The sequence below is a fragment of the Neomonachus schauinslandi genome, chromosome 6 (genome assembly GCF_002201575.2).
Source record: "Neomonachus schauinslandi chromosome 6, ASM220157v2, whole genome shotgun sequence".
Taxonomy (NCBI): Eukaryota; Metazoa; Chordata; class Mammalia; order Carnivora; family Phocidae; genus Neomonachus; species Neomonachus schauinslandi.
The window spans coordinates 36,170,179-36,183,018 of NC_058408.1; the positions used below are offsets into that span (position 1 = coordinate 36,170,179).

Consider the following 12,840-nt stretch of genomic DNA (forward strand, 5'->3'; position numbering starts at 1 on the left):
AATATGAGTCATCAAAGAGAATCTAATTAACAAAGCCACTTAAAATGACACATAATTTTTAAAGCCATTTAAACAGGTATGTTAACTTTAACTGGGTGCATTTTCCCATATAGTTATAACTCCTAAAGTTATAAGCTCTCAGAAAGTTCAAATTTTGTTTTTTCTTCTACATCTCAAAACAACTACAAAAAAGAAATTTTTTTTTTCAAAAGGCACTACCATCACCATGGTGAATTAAATTGGAACAGCACAATGATTGCACAAAATGCCTTTTAAAGAAATACCTCTTCCAATAGAATAGTAATAGAAAGAAATTAAAATCACTTTCTCCCCTGTTGACAACTCTGATCTTGGCACTTCAGTGTCTGGTGATTTTCCTCCTTGAACGACCCGCAGTGTTCGTTTTTCAAAGACAGTGCTAGAATTATATGGTTGCTAAGTGACACCTTAGGTCATAGTGCATCTCTCCACATTGCTTCCAAAGTAATAATTACCCCCGAATAATCATGCCCTACCCAGCTTTCTACTACACAGGATGCCGAGGAGTAGAGCGAATTGTAAACTCTCATACTGGACAGAGCTTTCCTTCTTTCGTGAGTCAGTGGTCCTCATCCTGACTCTGCTGTCCATCAGCTGTAAGCCAAGTGACTTCACCCCTTTGTGCCCAGGAGGCCCAAATATTTGTTTAAAAAAGGAATAAAAACAGTGATAATAACAAATGGAACTTGTACAGCTTTTAGGATGTGCAAATCACTGTTCTAATCATTTTGCATACACTATTTATTTATCTTAATGGTAGATACCATTATTATCTTCCTCTTACTGATGCATCTGAGTCAAGAGTGTTTAAGTGACTTGCCCAGAGTCACACAGCTGGTAAGTGGCAGATGGAGGATTCACATGCAGGCAGGCTGACTTGGGAGCCCGCCCCACCACGGCACCAGACGCCTCTCTCTCTCTCTCTCTCTCTTTTTTTTTTCTAATTTAATTTTATTTTGTTATGTTAATCACTGTACATCACGCCAGCCAGACGCCTCTCTTAAACACACGTCTACTGTGTGCCAGCTACTGCTTCAGCGCCCCAAATGCACTGACTCATTTAAATCTCTTAACAGCCCTATGAGGAAGGGACAAGCGTGAGCCTTATTTGCAGATGGGCCACAGAGAGGTTAAGCAACTTGGCTAAGGTCACATAGCCTTTTTTTTTTGTCGTTTAGGTTTTATTTCAACATCATAAACTGAACTCTGCAATCCAGCTAGACCTGGGGATAAGGAACCATGGAGCCCGCAGAACTGCAGCGAAAGCACAGAGATTCTGGGGTATTTCGAGCAGGTGGGGGTGGAGGAGTGCTCTCCTGAGTTACAGAAGGAATGGTCTGGTAGTTAAGGTGAAACACAAGTCAGATTTATTAGATCTGTCCACAGTCAGCCATGATGATCTTCTTGCTGGTCTTGCCATTCCTGGACCCAAAGCGCTCCATGGCCTCCACGATGTTCATGCCCTCTTTGACCTTGCCGAAGACCACATGCTTGCCATCCAACTGCTCGGTCTCGGCAGTGCAGATGAAGAACTGGGAACCGTTTGTGTTGGACCCAGCGTTGGCCATGGACAGGATGCCAGGACCTGTGTACTTCAGGATGAAATTCTCATCATCAAACTTCTCCCCATAGATGGACTTGCCTCCAGGGCCGTTACGCCGTTATGGTGTGTGAAGTTCCCACCCTGGCACATAAATCCCGGAATAATCCTGTGAAAGCAGAAATCCTTTCTCCCCAGTGCTCAGGGCATGGATTCAAACCCAGCCCATGCCTTGAACATTTATACCACGGTTTCTCAGCCTCATCACCGTTGATATTTTGGGCCAGCTAATTCTTTGCTGTGGGAAACTTTTTTTTTTTTATGTTAAGATTTGATTTACAAGCCTTCTTTGTTGTACAGAAAGTAAAAATGCTGTTACAGTCTTGATGTAACTAGCAGCCACTGACGGTTGACTCACCAACCACAATGTCCCATGCTCAGCAAGAGTCTTACACGAGAACCCAACAGCACTTACAATTTTGTTGGAGTGAAGTCCCCAAGCTGACGGTGGATTTTCAAGAGGGACCAAATGGAGAAAGGCAGAATGTCACGGGAACTATTCTTTGGCTCTCTGGGTGGGTGGTGTCCTGTGGTTGGTATCACAGATACCCTTTATTACTATTATTACCTTTATTACTATTATTATTTAAACTGCTACCAGTGAGCAGTCCAACCGATACTGAGCAGTCCTTTCTCTGCAGGTTATTTTGGTCTTAATCATCAATTTTTCTCCTTCATCATCAATTTTTCTTTTCCTCTTTTACCTTCCCACTTTCTTACTTTTCTTCCTCTTCTTCCTCTTCATCCCCTTATCTTCATCACCTTGTCCATCGTGTCCAAATTCTTCTTCCTCCCCACTGACTTCACCTTCATCCTTCCCCCTTTCACACCTTCTTCTTCCTCTTCATCTTCTTGGTTATCAAACTCCTCCTCCTCCTCACCATCCTCATCCTCATCTTCTCCTTCGCCTGGTTCTTCTTGGTGCACACCATTCACCTGGGCATCTGAACCAGGGGCTTCTTGATCCTCTTGGCCCTAGCCATCCAGGTAGGTCAGCCGGGGAAGAGGCTCTCTCCACAGTCATTCAGACTAGTAACCTCACAGTTAAACAGGTCCAGGCTTTTCAGACATTCCCACTTTTTTCAAAGATTCCAAGGTGCTGATATTTTGCAGTAGAATGCACTGAAGTTCAGATATGTGAGATTTGAAAGGTTTTCTGCTAACCTGTCGAGAACTCCAAAGATGCTACTGTCACCGAGCTCAAGCTTTTTCAATGTAGGTAGCTGGGGGAGATGTGAAACTGAGATCAAGCCTGCATTTATGAAATTGAGCAACTCTAAGTTCACAAATTCAGTGTTCAGTCCGCAATTTTCCCATCATTTGATCTGCAGTTGTCCGGGACAAGTTTTCCAACAGCGGCCGGAGTCGGGTTCCTCAGGCCCTGGTGGAGCCTCCTCTTCACGTCCATGGTTCCCTCTTCCCCACTCTTCAGACTTCACTTTCCACGGAGGGGCGGAGGGGTGACGGCAACCGGGCCTGCGCGGGGAGGGCCCTCGGACGGTCCGGGCGGCGAGCAGGCGAGCGGAGTCCCTGGAGCCAAGTGACGGGACGCAGCGCTGGTCTCACTACCGCCGCCCCCGGCCGCGGGCTGCACTGCGCAGATATGTGGGGGCAGCTCGGCTGGCTGGGCTTGACAGGCTGCTGCCTTCCCTTGAATAGATAAATCTGCCAAATGAGGGAGTCAGACAAGAAAAAGGACTGCATGGGATCTAAAGTCCTTCTGATCTCCAAGAAATGACTATGATTATGAATTATGATTACGGAATTAGATAGAAAAATTGAAGTGAATGATCATACACCAGGTCTATTCATGATGATAAAAACTTGGCCTTTCTCATCTTCTTAGATAGAAAGACAATTTTCAGCCTAATGGTGATGTCCATAATTGACTTTAAGGGCTTCTTATAAACCCAGATAACTGTCTCCCGCAAAGATTTTGATCAGGTAGAAATAATTTTCTTGCCATAACCCACACCATGAGTCTCAGCTGCTTCCCTCCCACTAAATCTGACACATCATAGCAGTCTGAGCTCTGGAGTCACGCTGACTGAAGGGTTAAATACTAGCTCTGCTACTTACTTGCTGTGTGACTTTGGGCAAAGCACTTGATCTCTCTGAGCTCCATTTTCCCCATCTGTGATACAAATAGGGGATAATACCATCCTTGGGGAGGATTAAACGTGATGATCTAGAGGAAGTGCTCCAATGTAGTACATGCTCAACACATGTCAGTTGTTGCTATGTTATTATTATTCAAGATCCAACTCAAAACAAAACATAACTCTTCCAGAAGCCTCCCAGAACTATCACATATAACTACCCCCCACTTCTGCTCCTCAGTGTAACACATGTGTGACATCAACAATCCCCAGATGGGTCCTGTGTACCTGGAACCATCATGACCATGATTCTCAATCAGGGGGCATATTACAATTATCAAAATAGCTTTTTTTTAAATTATATTTTCCTGGGTTTAGTTATACTCAGGGGTGAAGAGGGGTGAGAAGAGGGTGAGCAAGTAGATTTTTTAAAACTCCCCATGATTCTTATAGGCACCATTATCTCATCCCCATCGGTGAGCCTCTAAATTATCTGCGAGTAACCACTGGATGCCTTTTTTTTAAAAAGTCTGGTTATGTTCAACTATTCTAAAAATGTTTAAGGAAAGGAATATGATGCCTTTATGAAACAGATTATAAAAGAACAAGCTTAGCCAAGAAGCACTTAATGCTAACCGGGTACTGATGATTTAAAAAAATAAAAGAGGGGGTGTAGTTAATTGAAGAAACTAGTAACTTTTGAACTTTTGGTAGTTGAAAAGAAATAATCATAGGCTAGATTTGGATTTTACAGAGACTAGGAAAAAAAATGCAGCCTTGACTTTTTTTTCTCTTTTCTCACTTGAAAGAGGAAAGATTAAGAAATAGTATGTAGAGGAAAAGGTAATTTTAGGCCTTGAAATTAGCAAGGTCAATATTTTTCATGAAGAGAGATGGCTAAGGGGGGCTGGCCAAATGTCAGGAGGAAGAAACAGAGCCTTCATCAGGTTTTTGAGCAGCCAAGCCATGAGTGTCTGCCATGACACTTTGGACAAGCCAAGGGCCCTGGGCTTCCTGCCCTGAATCCCTGGGGCTGCAAGACAGTCAAGGTTACCCTGAGGGGAGAAAGAAAAATAAAAATTAAGCTAAGCAGTGCTGGATATGTTGAGTTTAGGGAAGGAAAAAACCAACATTCAACTTGTATTGATAAGATATGTACATATCTTGATAAATTGGTCCAAAAAATAGCAATCAGAAATTATTGGATTCTATTCTTCTGTTGACAGTATTGTTAATAGAAAAGGCCCAAGTGGTAAATTTCCTGCAGATTTCTGATTCAGTTTCACCACACCATTACCACTGAACAGTTGACTTCATGGTAGCTATCAGGGACTGTAAGAACAGTGCTCATAAAAACATAATCAGCCTTGAGATAAGCAGAAGAAACCCTCCCCAGAGAATTCTCCTGGAGGGGCAATGCTGAGGGTAGAAGGAAGCATGTGGGAAGGTGTTCCAGACAAGAGAAAATTTCTCCAAATGTGCAGAAGAGATAAGGACAACGTGGGCTAGGGGACAAGTGAGGTCATTTAGCTGTGATATTAAGTATATGGAAACAAAGTCTGCATTTAACTGATCCCATTTGGGCAACTGAGTGAAGAAAGCCCTCCTGCGTGAGAAGATGCCAGAACTTAGTCTTGAATTATTCTGGTAGATGAAGGAGTGAGGGTAAATGTAAAATTCCAGGCAAAGGGAATAGTATGGCCAAGCCTGGATGGTTGAGAGAACAAGTCTTGTCTGAGGAACTGCAAGTCTCTCAGTATAGCTGGTTCCTACAATTCAAGGATGGTGGTGGGGTGACCCTAAGAGAGGAAGCTGGCATGTGACAAGACCCACATCATGAAAGGCATTCTTAGGTTTTATCCTACAGGCAGTGAAGCTCCTTATTTATACCTGGTATCTCCACCCTTGGGCTCAGGACAGACATAACAACCTCAACCAGCATCCCAAGATGCAGAATTTGTTCTGCTCACAGGTTCCAGGGGAAGGATCAGAGCAGCCCACCAACTGGGTTGCTCATTCTGACAGCTGGCTAAGACCAAGGGAGACACCAACCATCTCAATATTTATGAGTGATCCACTGGTACCACCACACATTTCAAACTGCTAATTTGGTTTGCCAAGATGTGGTATCAGATTGATGTTACATTAGTTCTGATACAAAATGCTGGCTAGTAAAAGTTTTCAAATTGCCATAGCTTCTGTAGTTTTTGAAATAGTTTCCAACCTAGTTCAGCACACAGGGAGGAGTTTCAGAAAGATGTTTGCACTGAGTGAGGTCTACAATCTACACCTGTAAATGGAAGACCAGAAGTAGACTCTCATCCAGCGTATACACAAGGGCAGAGATGCTGATTCCATGACAGCCCTCTATTTCTCTTCTAAAACTTAGATTTCAGCTCCACTCAGAGAGGCTTTTCTGAGCCAACCAACCTTCTGGATGCCTCCCTAAACCTAAAAGGAGGGATGCAGAGCACCTGAAAAGTGGCAGGCTTGGTTGGTCTTGGGAAGGTCACTGTGACATTGCCATGAATAAGAGAAGGAAAAGGAAGTTCTGAGGGGCCCACAGTTATAGAAAGAGCAGAAAAATTGTCTCTACTCTGCCCTGAGAGGCATGATTAAAACCCTGGGCTGCTCCCCCTTCCTCTGGGGGAGAAAGCAGAACAGCCTCTGAGGGGAAGGAGTATTTTACCTCTGACATTTAGAAGTACCAGCTCATGGTGTTAACAGAAATGGTCCAACTTTCAGTTGATATTTTAATATCATCTAAATTCTTTACTAACAACGCATTATTAGTGTGGACCACTCTCACCCCCTTCTTGTACTTGCGTCAGTCCTGCTCCTCCCTGGTCTCTGGTTACAGCAGATGGACTGGGGTGTCAGAATGATAAAAGTGAGCCCCATTTGGCACATGGTTGTTTAATCAGCAGTAGTATATGCTCTGCTCCTTAGAAAATGCAGGTCACGTGCCCTCTTTGGAACTAAACACTTCAGCTATTAATGCAGAAATGAATGGGTTTTCAGATAATCACTTCAGTCTAATGGCCAAACTCGATCTCTTTATTTATTCATTTATTCCACAAACATCTACCGAGCATCTCCCTTGTGTTAGGCGTGGCACTAGTGCTGAGGTACAATGTCTGATGAGACCAACGTCTATATGAATGGACAAATGAGACACAGTGTGGTCAGGGTGCAATCTAGACTTGGGGGTGAGGGGTGGGGGGTAGGGGTGGGCAGGGTGGGCATCATGCCTAGAGAACAGTTTTGAAGGATAAACAGAGTTGGGGGTATGGCAGTGGAGTGGGAAAGAAGACTCCCAAGCAAAAGCAACTGGTCCAGCCCTGGGGCACGGGGTATGGATGGAAGGCAGTGAGAGAGGAGGCTGGACAAGTGCGTAGGGGCTGGGCCTGAAGCCCTATGTCAGGCTAAGACGCTTGGATCTGCACGAATCAAGACTTGCTCACCAAACCCCTAGCATGTGCTCTGAACCGGTGGATGTTTTCAGAGCTTCATTAAATATAACGAGGGTACGGGCCTGCCCGTTGCTGAAGAATTTACACGCACTCTGTTATTTCCACCATTGAAGTCTTAGTGCTTTGGTTAAATCCTGGCAGAGTCATGAAGTCACTGCCAATAAATCAGCCAATATGTAAAGAACATGGATTGAATGCCCAACTTCCTCAACTACCAGCTCTCCTTTGCTTTTTCTTCTCAGTCCTATCACGCAGGCTCAATATTTCGGTATCATTTCTGCACACCCTTTCTCGTTTTAGTGATCCCCATGTCCATTTTCCCCCTTCCATTCCTGCTGCCACTTCTGGTGTGCAGAGCCATCCCTTCTCAAAGGACACAAGCCCCCAGCCTCTCTCCAGTCCAGTCTCCCAAGCCACCTCAAATCTTGCTTCTACACAGTGGTAACCAAGTTTCAAAGACATTCTTTGGATCGTATCATTCCTGGCTCCAAATTTCAGAGGTTCCCCACTGAACTCAGCATCTGGCCCATCCTCCTAAGGGCAGTGCCCAGGTATGTGGCTCCAACATGCCCACACATGCTTGTCTTCCACTACTCATGCCGATGCACCTATGCCCCAGACCACCGTTCTTTGCACGCACCCTGTATTCGGGATTGGTTCCATGGACGTGCAACCCGCGCTATCCCATGACCTCTGCCCTTAGAAGGTTCCACGCTTGAGCGAATGCTCTGCTGCCTTGTCTCGAAATTCTTAATAGTTTGTGAACAAAGGATCTAGCATTTTCGTTTTGCACTGGGTGCCACAAATACGTTGCTGATGTTGCCTGCCTTACATCCCCATCTTTACTCATGGTCTTCTCCCCATAGAAAGGACCTTAACTGCCACTCCTGCCTGAACCCGACCCTTCTATCAAGGCCCAGCTCAAATGCCATCAAGTCTTTGTCAGCCCACGCCTGAAGCAGGCTCTCCTCTGGGCTCCCCACCCCCCAACCCCAGTACGTCACTTTTACTTCTGTTTTAGCACGTGTCACACATAACTCACAATGTAGTTATCTGCAAACATGCCTCCTTGCCCTCACCACAGGGAAGGCAAAATTCTCTAAGGATGGGGGTGGCAGGTATATTCTTTCACATCTATTGCTCCTTAAACTCTCAACACATTATTGATGAACTGAATTTCACTCTCCAGAATAATCCAGTGATTTCTCGGCCACCAGGATCTCTTCTTCCCAGGAACGGCTCCCGGCCCTGCCCGGTTCTACTGGCGGTACCCACGGTAAGGTGTGGCCCTCTCAGAAACAATGGTAATGTGAGAATGGGCACCAGGTAGTCACTTACTTGAGAGCAAAACGATTCTGTAACTAGTCATGCACATGAAGAGCCGTCTGAGTGAAAAGGAGGGGAAAAAAAAAACCCCCAAATTTGAAAGTTCATAGGCCAGCTAAATTTTCCACAAAAGAGAACCAATTCCCACTTGCGCATAAAACTGTTTCTAAAGTAACTGGTACACCCAAGAGCCTTCCTGAGGTTGAAGACTTCTGCCAGAAGAGTAGCCAGTGGAGCTCAGCTTAAATGAGGTCCCCCAAGGACCATGTTGCATCAAGAAAAGGCCCAACTATGACATGCGCTCTCCCCGCATTTTTCTTACAACACATCTTAATCCAGTCGTGTCTTTTTCTTGCTTAAAAGCCTTCCTTCCGACACTCTCCTTACTAGAGAACAGAGTCCAAACACCTTAGTAAAAAACAGCTAACATTCCTTGAGTGCTTTCTTTATGCCAAGTACTAGGTCAAGTATTTTACGGAGCTTATTTCGTTGAATCCTAACAGACCTAGATAACAGGCACAACTTCAATCCCTATTTTAAATATCTGAGCTCTTCATGTGCATGAGTAGTTACAGAATGAGTTCATTAAGTTATGCAGATCTTCCAAAAGTCAACACTTTCCATCAGAGAATACCAAAAAAACCGTATTCATTAGTATCCCTATCAACTGCATCATCCAGTCGTTAGCATTGGAAACTGTCCCACTCATGATGGAAGTTACCGGTTTTCCATAATTCTAATTTTTGCCGGAAAGCTTTAATTTCCTAATTGGCAACAAACACTGTCAGTCACTTTCCTTGATGTGATGGGCTCACCGCATTGATTTTCATGAAAATGTCTGCCAAATACTCAAGTCTGGAAAGCCATGCTTTGTGTGTCAGTTTTTCTTTCGAGTAAAAATGGCAGCGAAAACAGCAAGAAAGGAGAGCCTACTGCAGCTTGCAATCCAACTGCACAAATGCTTTTCCTTGGAACAACCGTATTTCAGTATGTGGAAGTGCTTTACGTATGCTTCCCATTTTGTCCCACAGAATATTAAAATATATATACTCAAGGGTCAAGATTTACTAAATTTAACTATTCTTATCACTTCATCAAGGGCATTCTTCAGTAAAACTGGAATTTTTTTTAACAAGTGCGTGGCAGTGAAGAATACAATGACAACTAACTAACACAGCTCAGGATGGCCTTGATTCATGCTAAGGTGCTGTCTATTTACACACCATCACTTTTGTACCATCAGTGCACATTATCAACATAGTAAAACAGGCAAATAATGTCTTTGCATTATTACGTAAATAGTTGTGACCTTGCAACCTCCTTGACAAGGTCTTGGGAACCCCAGGATACAAAGATCCTGCTTTGAGAACTGTTGCCCTTACACACCTCTTTAGAGTCAATTCGAATGCTACTTCCCTGAAGAATCTTACCACCTCCCCTCCTTCTGAGCCACCACTGTAATTTGCACAAACATCTGTCATAGTACTTATAATATTTTATGATGCATAGTTAATTATACTGTCTTTCTCCCCTACAACTGTAAGTTTCTCTAGGTAGAAACCATATCTTATTTATCTCTGAACACCAGGCCCTTTACAGTGCCAGGCACATAGTAAGTGCTTGATAAATGCTGTTGAATGAATGGATAACTTCTACGGTAGGTTGTGTTTTCTAAAGATGGTTATGACACTATGTCCCATCACACTTACTCTTCTATATTCTTGCCACATACTCATCCATAGGCTTGTTCCCTTTTCTTTTAACCCGGTAGGCTTTTGTGACTGCACCAACCTTCAGAGCATGGTAGAAGAGATGCCATGTGACTTCTAAGGCTAGGTCTTTAAAGTGCCATGCATTTCTGCCTTCATCTCTGGGGACAGTCACACTTGGAATCCAGCCATTACAAGGAGAAAGTCCAAACAGCCTGTGGAGAGGCCTACATGGAAAGCAACCTGGCTCCCTGGCTCAAATCCCCAGCTGGGTTCCCATCCTACATCCAGGAAACCAATTTGCTACCCATGTGAGTGCGCCATCCTAAAAAATGATCATCCAGTGTCCAGTTGAGCTGAGCCTACTGACAACACATGGGACAGAAATGAGCCACCTTGATGAACCTCCGACCAATTGCAGATTTATGAGCTAAATAAAAAAAAAAAATTGCTACTGTTTTAAATCACTACATTTTGGGGTAATCTGTTATGCATCAACAGATATCCCATGCCCTTGATATCTGAGTTATCCTCTTTACCAAACCGTCAGGTCACAGAAGACAGAAACTGATATAATTACTCCAGTATTCCCTCCCACGTCTAGCACAGGGCTGTACACATTGCAAGTGCTCAAAATGTATGTGTTGACCACAAGTCAGGACTTGTTTTAATATAATCACGGACCCTACACATGGAATGGGGGAAATGTCTCATTTCCCCAGGACACAATTAGATACTACCATACCCGTTAGGAAATGACATGAAATGTAAAACACAAGCCATAAAAACCTGGTCTCCCTATTTTTTTCCCCATGAATTAGGCTACAGAAGGATTTTTAAACAGTCATTACTAGACAAATGTCTTCCTACCTACCTCCTGGCCACCTCAGATGAGAAGTGTGAGGTAGCCAGTTAGGAAGTCAGACGAGGGAGGCCAGAGAAGACAAGGCAGATGGAGACAATGTTGGCATGTATTTACTTGTATAACTTGCTATTTTTGTGTTTTGTTCCATTTGTAAGCAACCTTGCTTTATTTGTGGCTTAACATTATTAGCTAAATTAAGAAAGCAAAAACTGTAGTATGTATTTTTAGCTCTAATTTAAAACTGTAAAAGCAATTTCACAGGACTTGTTTGTTTCAAGACAAGACATACTTTGGCTGAACGCATCAGTAGAAGTGAACTGAATAATAGTAGTGGAAGTGATTCTGAAGAAATGGAGACCAAGGAGTTCGTGGTAGTTTTATTTGGAAGTACCATTCTTCGTATACTAAGTTTGGGTCTGTAGGCATGTTTGAGGGTGGCATGCTAAACCCAAAAGTGTGTTATTGGCAGAGATGTTCTAAGAAATGATACCTCCAAAACTTCTTGGGCAGCATTTACTTACACAAGGTTTAAAAAAAAAAAAAAGCTCAAAACCAAAAGAATTATTTGAAATGAGAGGATTGCATTAGAAAGCCACAGAAGCAAATGCTCAAAATTTTACCTATTAACGCTTTGCAGGCTTCTAATAAAATAGCACTTTGGGTTGCTAGGCAAAAACAAACAAACAAAAAAACCACACACACAATCAATAAAACAGTGAAAATCTGCATCAGAGGTATTTGCTTAGAAACGTTGGGTGAACTGCTATTCAACATAGTACTAGAAGTCCTAGGCATCAAACAACAATCAGACAACAAAAAGAAATAAAAGGCATCCAAATCGGCAAAGAAGAACTCAAACTCTCACTCTTTGCAGATGATATGATACTTTATGTGAAAAACCCAAAAGACTCCACCCCAAAACTGTTAGAACTCATACAGGAATTCAGTAAAGTGGCAGGATATAAAATCAATGCACAAAAATCAGTTGCATTTCTATACACCAACAAGATGGAAGAAAGAGAAATTAAGGAGTCGATCCCATTTACAATCGCACCCCAAACTATAAGATACCTAGGAATAAATCTGACGAAAGAGGCAAAGAATCTGTACTCGGAGAACTATAGAATCCTCATGAAAGAAATTGAGGAAGGCACAAAGAAATGGAAAAATGTTCCATGCTCATGGATTGGAAGAACAAATATTGTGAAAATGTCTATGCTACCTAGAGCAATCTACACATTTAATGCAATCCCTATCAAAATACCATCCACTTTTTTCAAAGAAATGGAACAAATAATCCTAAAATTTATATGGACCCAGAAAAGACCCTGAATAGCCAGAGGAATGTTGAAAAAGAAAAGCAAAGCTGGCAGCATCACAATTCTGGACTTCAAGCTCTATTACAAAGCTGTAATCATCAAGACAGTATGGTACTGGCACAAAAACAGACACATAGATCAATGGAACAGAGTAGAGAGCCCAGAAATGGACGTTCACTTCTATGATCAACTAATCTTCGACAAAGCAGGAAAGAATGTCCAATGGAAAAAAGACAGTCTCTTCAACAAATGGTGTTGGGAAAATTGGATAGCCACATGCAGAAGAGTGAAACTGGACCATTTCCTTACACCGCACACAAAAATAGACTCAAAATGGATGAAAGACCTAAATGTGAGACAGGAGTCCATCAAAATCCTAAAGGAGAACACAGGCACCAACTCTTCGACCT

The 12,840-nt window shown here is 43.0% G+C and overlaps 1 protein-coding gene and 1 pseudogene across 2 annotated transcripts in view; both read right to left on the reverse strand.

The window, feature by feature from the left end:
• Nucleotides 1-12,840, reverse strand: part of KCNH1 (potassium voltage-gated channel subfamily H member 1) — a 364,685-nt gene that overhangs the window by 130,114 nt on the left and 221,731 nt on the right. The window lies entirely within an intron of this gene.
• On the reverse strand, nucleotides 1,410-1,753 carry LOC110573913 (annotated as a pseudogene).